This window comes from Camelus dromedarius, chromosome 11, assembly GCF_036321535.1.
Source record: "Camelus dromedarius isolate mCamDro1 chromosome 11, mCamDro1.pat, whole genome shotgun sequence".
NCBI classification, from domain to species: domain Eukaryota; kingdom Metazoa; phylum Chordata; class Mammalia; order Artiodactyla; family Camelidae; genus Camelus; species Camelus dromedarius.
In genome coordinates, this window is record NC_087446.1 from 41,499,958 (window position 1) to 41,515,871 (window position 15,914).

At 37.1% G+C, this 15,914-nt stretch overlaps 1 long non-coding RNA gene across 1 annotated transcript in view; it reads right to left on the minus strand.

The window, feature by feature from the left end:
* LOC116156390 (uncharacterized) overlaps window positions 1-15,914 on the minus strand; it is a 188,383-nt gene that overhangs the window by 42,418 nt on the left and 130,051 nt on the right. The gene's annotated exons all lie outside the window — the stretch shown is intronic.

Genomic DNA, 15,914 nt, shown 5'->3' on the forward strand with positions numbered 1-15,914 from the left:
TGGAGAGTAAGTTGAGCTGCTAGGTCAGTAAGAAAGCCTTCAGTTTCAAATACCAGAAATCCCAGTGTAACTAGCTGAAATGCATGATCTTCCATGACAACAAGTACAAGTCTGTGGCATGCTAGGGCTGGTTAATGGCGAGTTCAGTGTTGGTCCAGTGTCTTTCTCTCTAGTGGTTTTGCCATCCTTAGCACATTAGTCTGTCCACAGGTCAGCCCTGGTGTTAGATAGCTATAGCAGTTCCTAGTGTCCCATTCAGATCGGACAATGTCCATTAAAAGGAGAGAACATCTCTTCTGATGTGGCTCTTCCTAAGAGTGAGTGTTTACTACCCTGAAGCACGCAGCCGACTTTCCTTCATGTCTCATTGGCTAGACTTGTGACATGTCCTGGGAACAGGACACATGATTGGCTGAGACCAATCAGAATTCATGAGGCACATGGCACTACCAAGTAGGGTAGATGTGGAAACTAAATCTGGTTTCTTTTGGATTAGAAGGGAAGAAGGTGCAGTGGAAATGAATGTCAGGCAGGCTCAACAGTTTCTTTCGCTGTCTCACAGTGAGTTAGTGGCAGTGCCACAAACAGAACTCAGGCTTCCTGATCACTACCCAACTCTCATTCAATAATTATTACTGACTTTCAACATTCCACCCAGACTCAACATGTCCACCACCTAACTGATCACCTTTCTACTCAGACTCATCCCTTATCGTACATATTTTTCTATGTGCTGACCATTCTCTTCTAAAGACGTGCTACCACTTTCTCCACTATTTAGCCATCTTAGACTTCTTTCCATCCCTTGTTCTTCACAATTCACTTCATAAATGTTATTTAATCTCTCTATACAAAATCTCATACATTCATCATTTTCTCTCCATTACTATTGTCTCTAGGTCACATCTTTATTATACATAAATTGGATTATGACAATGGTTCAGTAACTAATTTTCCTGACTCCACTCTCTCCCCAACTCTCACTTACTTTTCAAGTCACTGGTATATTCATCTTCCTAAAACCTTCCTCTTACCTTTGGAAAAACTACTTTAGCGGGGTGCCCAGTGAGACTAAGCTGTAATTGTTTTTTTTTTAAAACCAGGATAATCTGTTGTTTCACAGTTGTCAGTAGCTTCTATTTCTAGTGTTAGAATTTACAAATTTCCTTGGGGCAGGTATCCTTTTATCTGAGAAAAAATATATATATACACACACACACACACACACACATACATACATAAGGTGCAGGGAACCTTCTAGGAATTAGTGGATAAACTTTTTAAAATTTTTTGAGGAGGAAATATTTGCAAATTATGTAGCCAATGATGCATAAATTCCCAAAATATATAAACAACTCATACAACTCAATATCAAAAAACAAACAAACAACCCAATCAAAAAACGGGCAGAAGACTTGAATAGACATTTCTCCAAAGAAGACATACATATGGCCAACAGGCACATGAAAAAATGCTCAACATCGCTAATTATTAGAGAAATGCAAATCAAAACCACAATGAGGTATCACCTCACACCAGTCAGAACAGCCATTATCAAAAAATATACAGATAATAAATGCTGGAGAGGGTGTGGAGAAAAGGGAACCTTCCCAGACTGTTGGTGGGAATGTAAATTGGCCCAGCCACTATGGAGTATCCTTAAAAAACTAAAAATAGAACTACCATGTGATCCAGCAGTCCCACTCCTGGATGTATGTCCAGAAAAGATGAAAACTCTAATTTGAAAAGATACATGCACCCCAGTGTTCATAGCAGCAATATGTACAATAGTCAAGACATGAAAGAACCTAAGTGTCCATGGACAGCTGACAGCTGTGTATGTATGTATAAATATATATATACACACACACACACACATACACACACACACAAGAATATTACTTAGCCATAAAAAAGAATGAAATAATGCAATTTGCAGCAACATGGATGGACCTAGATATTATCATACTGAGTGAAGTAAGTCATACAGAGAAAGACCAATATATGATATCACTTGCATGTGGAATCGAAAAATAATGCAAATAAATTTATTTACAAAACAGAAATAAAGTCACAGACAATAGAAAACAAACTTATGGTTACCAAAGGGGAAAGAGGCAGGGATAAATTAGGAGTATGGGATTAACAGATACACATCACTATATATAAAATAGATAAACAACAAGATTTACTGTATAGCACAAGGAACTATATTCAATATCTTATAATAACCTATAATGGAAAAGAATCTGAAAAAAATATGTATAACTGATCACTTTTCTGTATACCTGAAACTAACACAATATTGTAAATATTGTAAATCAGCCATACTTCAATTAAAAAAAAAACCTTTTTGAAGTTAAATATTATTGGAAAGTATCAGATGGGTTAAAATTGATCCAACTGAGGTAATTTGGCAAAGACATCAAATGCTTTTGAGGAGAAACTCACCATAAGAGAAAGGAGAATCTAGAGTGGTGACCAAGGCTGTGTACCTATGGTGATTAGAATGGAATGGAGGAATGGAATGGTTCCTAGATGGGCTATATGTACTTAATAAGGAGGCTTTAAGATAACACTATGTGCACATGTATGTGGAAGCATATATATTCTGGAGACTAAAGTCATGGAAGGGCTAATTTAAGAGTCCAGTCCTGAAGTGATTTGGGGTTTCCACAGCTGCCCTAGTAGTGAAAGAGAGCCATCTCCCCTTGCACTTGAGGAATTCTTGCATGGTGGGCAGCAATGAATCAGGTACCTCACGCTCTTCAGAGGGAGTTTGGAGTCACAATTTTCTTGCAATAAGGCAAGGAAGAAGACATAAAAGGCATCCAGATTGGAAAGAAGGAAGTAAACTGAATTCACAGATAACATGATCATTTATATAGAAAATCATATGCAACACACAAAAGGGCTCCTAGAATTAACAAGTGACTTTGTAGCAAGATTGTAGGATACAAGATCATATACAAAATCAATTGTTTTTGATATACTAGCAACGAACAATCAGACAATGAAATAAAATCCTTTACAATAACATAAAAATATGAAATATTTGAGGATTAATTTGAGAAAAGATGTAAAAGGCCAGTACGTGGAAAATTACAAAACATTGCTGACAGAAATTAAAGAGGTATCAAAATAGAATTATGATGTTTACAGATTGGAAGATTTAATATAATTAAGATAGCAGTTTTTCCTAAATTAAAATATAAATTCAACACAATCCCAATAAAAACTTTAGCAGGTTTTTTTGGGTGGAAATTGATAAGCAGATTTTAAAATGTATATAGAAATGCAAGGGACCTGGAATAGCTTAAAAGATTTGAAATAAGAAAGCAAATGCGGAGGACTTAACACTACCTGACTTCAAGGCTTATTATAACCCTATAGCACTCAAGACAGTGTGGTATTGGCATCAAAGTAGACAAATAGATCAATGGAACAGAAAAGACAGTTCAGAAATAGACCTATACATATATGGTCAATTGATCTTTGACAAGGGTATAAAGACAATTCAGTTAAAAAAGGATTATTTTTTCAACAAATGATGCTGAAACAATTAGAAATTCATCTGCAAAATAAAACAAAAACAACTCTAAAAACAAAAACCTTCAATCCATTCCTTGATCTCTCTATAAAAAAAAAATTAACTCAAAATAGATCATAGACCTAAAAGTAAAACTATGAAACAGGGAGAGGGCATAGGAGAAGATCTTTGTGACCCTGAATTAGGCAAAGATTTCTTAGATCAATATCAAAAGCATAATCCACAAAAAAACTGATATATTAAGCTTCATCAAAATTAAAAACTTCTACTGTTTGAAAGACAAACCAAAGACTTGGAGAAAATATTTGCAAATCATTTATCTGATAAAGGGCTCATGTCCAAAATGTATAAACAATGCTAAAATTTCAACAGTAATAGTAATTGAAAAATGGGCAAAAAATTTGTATGGACACTTCATCAAAGAGGCTGTAAAAGTCGTAACTGAAAACATGAAAAGTCGTTAGTTATTGGGAAAATGCAAATTAAAACCACAGTAAGATTATCAGTACACATCTACTGAATGTCTAAAATTAAAAAGCAGTGACCATGCCAAGTGTTCGCAAGGATGTGGAACAACTGGAATTCTCATATGCTGCTGGTGGGAATGTAAACTGGGAAGCCACTTTGGCAAATAGCTTGGCAGTTATTTAAAAAGTGTAACATAATCTACTATACGACCCAGCCCCTTCACAGGTAGGTATTAACCCAAGAGAAATGAAGGCATATGACCATGAATATTCATAGCAGTTATTTATAATAGCCCCAAACTAGAAACAATGCAAATATCCAACAAAAAGGTGAATGAATAAACAAATCGTAGGATAGGCAGATAATGGAATACCATTTATTAGTAATAAGGAACAAACTGTTGATATACCCAACAATATGGATGCATCTCGAAAAACTGTGCTGAGTGAAAGAAGTTAAATAGCATGGTTTCATTTACACAAAATTCTTGAAAGCGCTAATTAATCTATAGTGGCAGAAAGCAGGATGGTATTTGCCTAGGGATGGGGCAGGAGGGAGAGGTTACAAAGGGGCACAAGGAAGTTTTTTGGGATGATTGATATGTTCATTATCTTGATTGTGGTGATGGTTTCATGGGTGTATATGGATGTCAAGACAAATTTTACAATTTAAACATGTGCAGTTAATTGTATGTTAATTATACTTCAGTGAAGCTGTTTAAAAAAGAGATACTGTAAATAGGTAAAAATAAGGAAAGTGTGAAATATTGGATACACCTAGTAAATCTGTATTTCTCCAACTGAATAATCTCTAAACTCTTGGGCCTGGCATTTGTTCTCCATGATCCTATCTTAGGCTAACAGTCCTACTGTATCTCCCACTGACATCTTGAATTCCAAAAGGGACTCTTTGCTGAACAGGTGTTGTCTTTTCTTGAACGTTTCATTAGCCTGGAATGGTCTGCCCACCATCTTCTGGTTTTTTTTTTTTTTATCAGTTGAAGTATAATTGACAGACAGCATTATATGAGTACAACAAAATGATTCTATATTAGTGTATGTTGCAAAATGATCACCACACTGAATCTAGTCAACACCTGCCATCTGCATCATTACAGAATTTTTTTTCTCATGGTGGGAACTTTTACAGTTTACTCTCTTAGCAACTTTCAGATGTGCACTACAATCATATTAACTGTAGTTGCCTTGCTGTACATTACATCCCATGCCTTACTTATTCTTATAACTAGAATTTTGCATCTTTTGACTCCCTTCACCTGTTTTCCCCACCCCCATTACCTGCCTCTGGCAACCACCAATCTGTTCTCTGTGTCTGTGAGCTTAATTTTGTTTATGTTTTTTTTCTGGCTGTTTATTTTTGTTTTTTTAGATTCCACATGTAAGTGAGATCACAAGGTATTTGTCTTTCTCTGTCTGACTTCTTTCACTTAGCTTAATGCCCTCCAAGTCCATCCATGCTGCTGCAAATGGCACAATTTCGTTTTTTTAAAATGGCTGAGTAGTATTCCATTGTATATTTATATACCACATCTTCTTTACCCATTTATTCAGTGATGAACAACACTTAGGTTGTTTCCGCATCTTGGCTATTGTAAGTAATGTTTCTATGAAGACACAGATGCATGGCCACCATCTTCTGATCCCCTCACATAGAGATGATGCTTCCTTCCTTTGAACTCCCATAATGCTTTGCACTTTTCTTTATGATACTCATCACATAATTCTTTATATTATTGCTGCAAACACATCTATTACCACCTCTACAAGACTGAAAGATTCTTGAAGGTAGTGACTCATGTATTTATTACTTATTCCAGTATCCCAGTGATGTCTTAGAGAATGTCTTATAAGTAGTAACTGTATACATACAGAATAAACACGTTTAACTGAGGATCTTTTTTTTATAACTGAGGATGGTTCAAGGGTTGAAAACATTTCATTGTATTTAAAAAAAAAATTATGAAACTTTTCCTAATTGCAGTATATGCAATCTTCATTCACATAAGATTGGGGAATTATTTCCCTTAACCTGTCATAAATATCCTTTGTTTATGATCTTTAGACACATTTCTCATTATCTAAGTACCAGAAGCTACTGTTTGTAGTAGATTTGTAATTGTTTAATGATCACTTTTATAATGTGTACACTCATACCTTGAGGAAAAATAGCATAAAGATTTAATGATTACATTATAGAGAAAATAACAAAAGCCTGTATTTGGAATATTTCTTCATGCTTTTTGACATCTTTTTGAAATAATGAAACCCAAGCCCTATCTAAGAAATAGGCTGATGATAAAACCTAAGAATAATTTTGTTGCAGAGTTAAAGTGAATTAGAAACTGGGCCAAGAGGAGAGCTTTATTTCAGTTTCAAATATCTGACAAAATTGGGAAATTGGATAAAAGGAGTTTAGGAAATTGTACTGGATGAAAATGTACTGATGTTTTGTATTTGTTCCAGTGAAAAGCATCTATTTCCCTCACAGAGAGATGGAGATGTAATGGTCTCAAATCTAATGGAAGTGCTCATTTCCATGGGTATTGTAGTTGTGAAATGGGTTTGTTTGAGGATTCTGGGTCTAATTTCATATTATTAAACTCTGAAATTACAGAAGCCTTTCCGAAGCAATCCTTGAGCCTCAAATTAGCCTCCCGGTGCACCATGAGCTTGTTGTGTACAAAGTTTGAAGGGCTTGTTTGCAATACAATCCTTTCTGTAACAGCCGGTGCTGTATCTTAGTTCTTGCCTTTCCCATGGGCTGGGTTTCTTCCTCTGTTCAGCATCAGAGCTCAGCCTGGGTGATGGAGTGGCAGCCCCTGAAGGCTTCTAAAGCAGACAATAGGGCAGAGGTGACAAGGTCAGGCTTTGGAGGTAGACCTGGGTTTGAATCCTAATTCCATCACATTGGACCATCAGCTGTCTAGTTTCCCAAGTTTCAATTTCCGCATCTGCCACAAGGGTAGCATGAGTGGCAAGAGCTTAGCGAGGTGCCTGGCACAGAGAGAACACACTCAAAATGTATGCTAGTGTTATTATTAGCAACCAGAAATTATCTTAGTTTTACTTCAAAATAGCCTTAGTTTTGTGTTGAGGATAATTTTTTAAATGATAGTATGAATGTGGACATTTTTCTTACAAACATTTCTGGAGGAAATTTAGTGGTTGTGTATTGAAAAGCCCTGCCCAACCTTGCCCAAAAGATACACAGTATCAGTGCCTCCAAACAGATATACCAATGGTATTATGGAACCCCAGATATTGTCCCCTCAAGTCACTGTGGGCAGGAAGAGGATCTATTTTTAAGAGGAGGGAAGAGGACTATAACTCATTAAAAATAGGATTCTCCTCCATCTTCTCTCTGCCACTTTCCACCCTCCATTTTTCCATCCACCCCCATTTTTCCTGAAGTCCTTTTATCACCTCTGTTCACTTCCCCCTCCTCTTTCTCTGCTTTTGAAATGGTACATATTATGAAAGAGAAAATACTTGACACCATCCCCAGAAAGTCCGCAGTGGGGTAATGCATTTTTAATCCTGAACACCTGGCCTCCTTTTATTTGGCTGCCAGAATGGGAAGGATTTTTGATTATTCAAAAAAGTCCTCTTGCTGGTGCTCACAAATGACTAAAAAGGTTAATAAATTGCAGACTCTGCTTGGTAATCCAGGGAGATAGTACTCCGCAAACACAGACTTTTCTTTTTAAGTTGAATCTGACATTATGAAAAGCTACCCCTCTCTTCCCACACTCAAAGTATTTATCTAGGCTTTAAACACTGGGGAGCAGACATGCGGTGAGGGAGCTAACGTTAATTGTGGGTCTTTGCAGAGGGAATCTCACTCACATGATCTCATTTAGTGTTCACGACAGTACCATGGGGAAGGCATCTCAGTTCCCGTATTTCATAGGTGAGGGCATGAGGGGGCTTCAACATGCCCCATCAGGGAGGGACTCACTCCAGTGCAGTTTCCTTAAGCACCGGTGACCCCATGCAAGATTTACCCATCTTACTGCAGTGCCTCTCTGTCCATAATGCAGTGCCAATTATGGCAAGATGTAGCTCCCAATTCCAACCACCTGCTGTGGTCAACCAACTCTTGGGACCACGGTCAAGTGCAGAATCCATCTTTCCAGGAAAGGGTGTTGGGAAACTGATAATCCCTCCCCCAGCAGTATAACCACAACATTTATCTCCCCAAACCTCTTTCCTTTGCTCTTATTACATAGGGGCAGGTCTGCAAGTTCCTTAATATTGTGGTGGTGGAAGTAATGGAGGGCATGAAAGTGCGAGGAAAGCCCAGTGTTTGGAACTGGTATGTCTCAGTACACCCTGCAGGGCAGTGGCAGGGTACTTGGTTGTTTTGCTCTTCAGTTACAGTTCTGAGACAAGAGCATCATTTACACATAGATCATGAAATTTAATTCTTGTAGCAACTCTATGAGGAAGGTTCTGTTATGATTCCCGTGTAGCGTAGTGGTTATAAACAAACGTGGGCTTGGGTTTGAATCACAGCTCTTTTACTTACGTATTAATGTGAAGTTCAAAGAACTTGTTATCTGTGTGACTTTCACCTTTCCGTACCTCAGTTTCCTCTCTGTGTGATAGGAAGAATAATAGTACTGATCTTACACTGTTTTGAAAAGCAAATGAGACAGTCTACACGGCAGTAGTGCTCTCTACTACTTCCACTTTCCTGATGGGGAGACTAACACTCAGATGGGTTAGATAACTGCCCAAGGTCACATAGCTAAGTAGTCTTTCAAGCCCATGCTCTTAGCCATTCCTCTACGGTGGGGCTTCTTAGCCTTTTGCATATCCTGACACCCATGGAAAATGATATTACTCACACGGCACTGGGAAGAATGAATGGGACAGCGCAAGGCTTGAGGTGATGAGTCTGCGGGGCTCTAACCACCCAGGCTCCTTCTGGTCAACTGGTACTCTGTGGTACTGGAACAGAGAATTGGAGCTGCCTGTCCAGGCCAAGGATGTCAGTAAGTATTCCTGGAGAAAATGCTGTCTTAACTGGAAAGGTTAGTAAAATCTAGCAGTGAAGGGAGGGGGTGATAATGAGTGAGAGGGACTGCTTAATTTTCTCTTCTGAAATAATGGAGACCACAATAATATCTGTTTCACAGGGGACTTAAAAACTAAATGATAGCATGTACATGGAAAAGCCTTTGTAAAAGGTGATATAATTTTAGCTCAAGAATAAGGAACAAAATATTTGAAATCATAAGAGTGATCTAGTTATAGTTGTTACAGACACAGAACATTTCTACTAGCCATTTACTTGGGGAAAATTACAGTTTAGTAGGACAGACCTTTGTCCCTCCCTCCCACCTTCCCTCTTCCTTTTTTGCTTCCTTTCTTCCTTCCTTCCTTCATCTTAAATCAAATAAAAATGAACATTAGCTTCCTCCAAGTTTTCTTATGAGGCTGAACCTATTTTCATCAAGTAACTAGAGCAAGTAGGAATAAAATCAAGAATCCTAAAATCTCAAGCAGGTATGTTTCTGAAGTTCAGACTAGTTCGGCCTTATCTGAGGAAATGGCATGCCAGGCTCTCTCTGTAACATGGGCATCTTTGGTAAGGAGTTGTTCTGACAGGCAAGGCAGCCAGGCACAAGCTGGACCCAGAAGCAAAGCTTTGGTCACTATAGGGGAGGGATTTGGGACTGTCAGCCAGGTTGTCTCTTCCCAGGGCCTGAGTCCTGTGGAAAGCAGATAGGAAGGTAGTGAGTAACTTGAAAGGGCCACTGCATTGACGGGATTGTCCATCTCTGGGGCTCAAGGATGTGTGCCTTGGTCCTGTCTTTCTAAGAGAGGGTAAAGCCAAGAAGGGAAGAGAGACACTCTTCCCAACTGTGCATTGTGATACCAGCAGCCTTGTCATCCTGACATCAGCTCCATGGCATCACCTATGGCAGGAGATGGCCATGCCTGCTGGACATGGCAAGCAATGAAAGGACAGAGGCAATGAATGGCAACTAGACTTATCTGTTAGCATACGAGAGATGTTCGTAGGAAGCATGATTAGAAGCAAAAAGTAGGAAACATGGGTTATACGTAGAAGGTGGCAAAAATAATTAAACCTTGAAATATTTCATCTTTAAGTCTTCATTGCCATTTTGTTTCTGCACCCTTGAACTATTTTACTTTGAAGTTCAGGATGAGCTCTGTATGACTAATTCATCTTAAAACATTACATATTTTATTTTATTTTTGAATCAAATGAAAAATTTATTTGATTATAATTAACATTCACTATTTGTTTTAGGTGTGTGATAGTGATTCAGTATTTTTATACATTATGAAATGATCACCACTATAAGTTGAGATACCATTTGTTACCACACAAGTTACTACAATATTATTGACTGTATTCCCTATCTCCATGACTTATTTATTTTATAGCTGAAAGTTTTTATCTATTAAGCCCCTTTAGCTATTTCATCCATCCCCCCAACCCTCTTCCCTCTAGCAACTACTAGTTTGTTCCCTATATCTATGGATCTGTTTCTATTTTGCTTTGTTTGTTTGTTTATATTCCACATATAAGTGAAATCATATAGTATTTATTTTGCTCTGATTTATTTCACCTAGCATAATGACCTCCAGGTCCATCCATGTTGCTGCAAATGGCAAGATTTCACTCTTTTTTATGGCTGAGTAATATTCCATTTATGTGTAAATGCCACATCTTCTTTATTCATTCATCTGTTGATGGACACTTAGGTTGCTAACATATCTTGGCTATTGTAAATAATGCTGCTATGAAGATTGGGGTGCATGTATCTTTTCAAAGTTTTTGTTTTCTTTGGATAAACACCCAGAAGTGGAATTAGTGGATCATATGGTAGTTCTATTTTTAATTTTTTGAGGGATTTCCATACTATTTTTCACAGTGGCTGCACCAGTTTAAATTCCCACCAATAGTGCATGCAGGTTCCCCTTTCTCCACATCCTTGCCCATACTTGTTGTTAATTGTCTTTTTAATGACAGCCATTCTGTTGTGAGGTGTGAGGTGATATCTCATTGTGGTTTTGATTTGCATTTCTCTGATGATTAGTAATGTTGAGCATCTTTTCACTTGCCTCTTGGCTATCTTTATGTCTTCTTTGGGAAAAATGTATATTCAGGTTCTCAGCCCATTTTTAAGTTGGGTTGTTTGTTTCTTTGCTATTGAGTTGTGTGAGTTTTTATATTTTGGATTTTAACCTCTTATTGGATATAGAGTTTGTAATTCTCATTCTTCTCCCATTCAGTACTTTGCCTTTCTGTTTTGTTAGTGGTTTCCTTTGCTGTGCAAAAGTTTTTAGCTCGAGGTAGTCCCTTGTTATTTATGTTGCCCTGGCCCGAGGAAACATCCCCCCAAAATTGCTAAGATGAATGTTAAAGAGCTTACTGCTGATATTTTCTTCTAAGAGTTTTATGATTTCAGGTCTTATATTTAAGTCTTTAATCCATTTTGAGTTTATTTTTATATAGGGTGTAAAAAAATGGTCCAATTTTACTGTTTTGTATGTATCTGTCCAGTTTTCCCAACCATTTATTGAAGAGATGTCTTTTCCTCATTGTATATTCTTACATTAATTGACCATTTGAGTGTGAGTTTATTTCTGGACTCTCTATTCTGTTCCATTGACCTATTTGTTTTTGTGACAGTACCACATTGTTTTGATTATTATACCTTTTCAGTGTAGTTTGAAATCAGAATGCATGATACCTTCAGCTTTGTTCTTCTTTCTCAAGATTTCTTTGACTATTTGGGTCTTTTGCAGTTTCACACAGATCTTAGGATTATTTGTCCTAGTTCTGCGAAAAGTGCTGTTGGTTTTTTGATAGGGCTTGCACTGGGTCTGTAGATTGCTTTGGGTAGTATGGTCCTTTTAATAATTGATTCTTTGAATCCACGAGCACTGCAATAGCTTTCCATTTATTTGTGTTGTCTTCCATTTCCTTCCTCAATGTCTTATTGTTTTCAGAATACATATCTTTCACCTCCTTAGTTAAATTTATTCCTAGGTATTTCACTCTTTTTTATTGTAATTGTAAATGCAATCAAATGCAAATTGTAGAGGATGTTGCTTTTTCTTCATTTCTTATAGCTCATTATCAGTGTGCAGAAATGCAACAGATTTCTGTATACTAATTTTGTATAAAATATTACCTATTTTAAGAAGCTTTTTGAAAAAAAGAAGTCATTTAAAATTTGTCCAACTTTGACATTTTCTCTCTTAAATTTACTGTATAGTAACTCAAGTCAAGTAACTTGCACAAGTACATCAATATTTTAAAAGCTACCAATCTCACACAATGGAAATGAAGGCTTACAATCTTCAATGATCTTGAATGTATACATTTGTTATATATGAGTATATATGAGCTTTCAAAGAAGAAACTCATGTTGTCTAGAATCCTAAGTGCTACCCAATGGTGGCTTTGGAACAGTTAAATACAACACCTTTGCTTTGTAAAATCATCACTGAATGTTTTTAGCAGATTAACCCTGAAAGTCATCACAACTTTTTGTCTTTAATAATCTGGGCCAAGTAAAAGGAGAGAATTTTCTTGTGGTCATAGTTTTAACCAGATACCCTCTTGAAATCTGACTCTGATGTTGGAAAGCTCATTAATTCTTGGAGAAGCTGACTCATTCTTTGTGGCTGAGCTCAAATGTCACCTCCTCTGTGAACTAGTCCCCAACAACTTGAGCAGGTTTAATTGTTCCCATGGAACTTGTACATGCCTCTGTTATGGCACCATTACCACACGGTGTCTTAGCTATTCTTGTGTTTGTTTACCCAATAAACTATGCACTCCTTTGGGGTAGGGATGATTCCTGACATACAAGGCACTTAATTGATGACTGTGGAATTAAAGAGTATATCTATCATCATAGATATTATGTTTAAAGTATAGGTCAGTTTGTGCACTTGTACAACAAACCCAGAGAAAAATGTTCAAGAGACTGTTGCCATCCAGATATAGAACAATGGCAACAAAACCTCCCCAAATTTTAGGAAGTTGTCATCTTAAAATCCCATTAACTGAGAGATTCAAGAAAGGTCAGTAATATTTGGAGGTGAATACATGCGTTAATGAATGAGTGAAGATTTTTGTGTCACCTAGTGTGTGTTTTACTTATACTTATATTTAAAGCTAGAAGTCAGAGGCAGGGAAAGAGATGGGTTTGATATTTATGGTTTCTATGGGTTCCATGACATGATTTCACTCTGGGTGCAAACACCCTATTAGTTAGGTTCTATTAACTTCTTTTGTCAAATGGGAAAACTGAGTTTTGGAGATTCAGTAATGTGAACAAAGTGGTTCCATCTAGTAAGTGGTGAAGCCAGAATCTGAACCCAAGTCTGAAAAAGCTTCTTAATGTATGTCTGTATGTGTTATTAAAAGGGGAGCACTCAGCAATTATTAAGATAATTCCGGACAGCCCTCACCTTGTAGCCTACACTTTCCCCCTTAAATATCTAAGGAAGATGATTATGTGGGTTTGGCTTCAAGTGGGCCACACGTGTGGTGCTTCAGCAAGTGGACTTTGAGTCAGAAACCGGGGTAAAGAGCTTGGCTCTGTCACTTTGTAGTGGTATGAACTTAGGCGAATTATTTAACCTCCTTGAGCGTCAGTTTCTCTAACTATAGAATATTAAAAGTAGGTGGATGGGACTAATCATCATTTGCATCTCGCAAAATGTTGTGAGAATGAAATGAGAGAATGCACCCAGCACTTAGCTGAGGAGGGCTTGGCACACATGCATGCTCAATGTGTTCTTATCATAATTACTCAAATGCTGTTTCTTGCCCAAAGTCAACAGATAATTGCTCATCTTCCTACTTTCTTAATGTTTAGTAGCTACAATCTTAAAGTAAGTGGAAGAGAAGTCCACCGAATGACCTTTGCCCCATGACCTGCAACCAGAGTATGGAGTTTGGAATCATTTTAAAGGAGTTTGGTTCCCGGGTCTGCTTTGTGATCTTGATGAGACATATCACTCAGTTTCTCTGGACTCAGTTTTCTTATCTGAAAGTGGCAATCAAAACTACACCTATTTTACAGAGTTCTTGCCAGGCTTACTTGACAAGTGCTAAGATAAGAAACATAAAAGGGCACCTAACCCAGTCTAAGAAGAGTGACTAAGAGTCTCCTTGCAGGGAGTGGAGTCCAAGTGGGTCCAAGTCCAAAAAGAAAGGAGCCTTGTAAACTAGGACACAAACTTATGCCAATAATAATTACGCTATCATTTTAATAACATAAGTATATATAACTGACATTTAAATTTACTTGGGACAACATTTCCTATTCTACTGGTTTCACTTTCTGACATAACCTTTGAATTTTCATTAAGTTCTTAAGGGGAGGAACACTGTGATTTTTTTTTTTTGGTGATGGTGTTGGACTGTAATTATCTCCACAATTTGGTCCACCATTTTCGTGCATGCATTTCTAGTGGAACTTCATTATCCTGCAGTGTCTTCAATTATCAGCTGTGTAATGAGAGAACCCAAATAAATATAGACTGTGTAATTCTTTCTGGCTTTCATATTGAATGAGATAAGTGTGTGTGTGCGTGTGTGTGTGTGTGTGAGAAAACATACGTATACATCTTGGATTTGATCCTGAGTAATTCCTAGGGTGTAAATAAGACACTGAAAGGCACATTAACTTTTCCAGGTCACTAGGGTTTTCATTAGAATGCTGGACTATAAATAGTTCCTTAGTGGTGGGACAGAAATGATGCACCATTCCTTCTCCCCACCAAGGGGGCTTTGCTACCAGAGAGCAATATTCACTTGCAAGTGTCTGGCTCGTTGTGTGCTGGTATTGTGTACAAGGTCGAATTTTGGATTAACCTTTTGTGATGGAAAAAAAAATCAACAAGCATGTATCCATGAACATTTTGTTTCTTAGGGAAAAACTATTTTTACGTGGAATTTACCTAGTGCACCACATAAAAATTTTAGCATAGAATATCTAGCATAGTGTACAAATTTATTTCCCTTGAGTTGCTTAAATGTCATCACGTTTGGTACAAAATAGGAAATTCCTCACTTTGCAAATATTCCTGCCAGAGCTTCTCTGCTATGGTCTCATATATAATGGTGCCCTCTACATAGAAAAGGATAATTGAGTAACCAACTGCTAAATATGAACACAGGGCTAGCCATAAGAGAAAATTCAGAAAGCCTTTACTCTGTTTCATTATCTTTCAAAGCAAGATTACCTGTCCAAAGAAGCTAGAAAATTACCTCTACTGTTTGCAACTGATTTTGTCTGAACTGTTTCTGTGAGATCCACTGAACAGGCCACGCTGGGATGAAGTGTCTCTGTTGGAACAGTAAGATCTGCCACTTGGTTGATTGTATCAAGTTTTTACTAGACTATAAGCTGCTTGATGGCACAGACTGTATTGCACTTACCTTTGAATCTCTCCTGTATTAGGAATGTAGTTGGCATCCTCTAAAAAGTTATTGAATTGATTTAAATTCAAATAATAATAATAATAATAATAATAATAATAATAATAAAAAAATCATTTCTGAGCCTCCTCAAAATCAAACAGTGTTTGGATTTTTTAAAAAATTACATCTGTTTTTAATTTCCCATGGGGATCCATGTATATTGTGGAAGCATGGGTATATATTTGTGATAGAAAATTACGGACTGTGACAAGGAAAGCAGCAGCAAAAAATTGTTTAACATTTGGTAAATATGGGTAAAACGAATGTACCTGTTTGGCCTAACAATTCACACAGATTAAGAGTTTTTGAGAACTACTTTCATGGCTTTGGTATATCACACAGTTTGTCTTATTTTTCTCTTTTGACAGTTTTATTAAGTAAGCCTACAAAG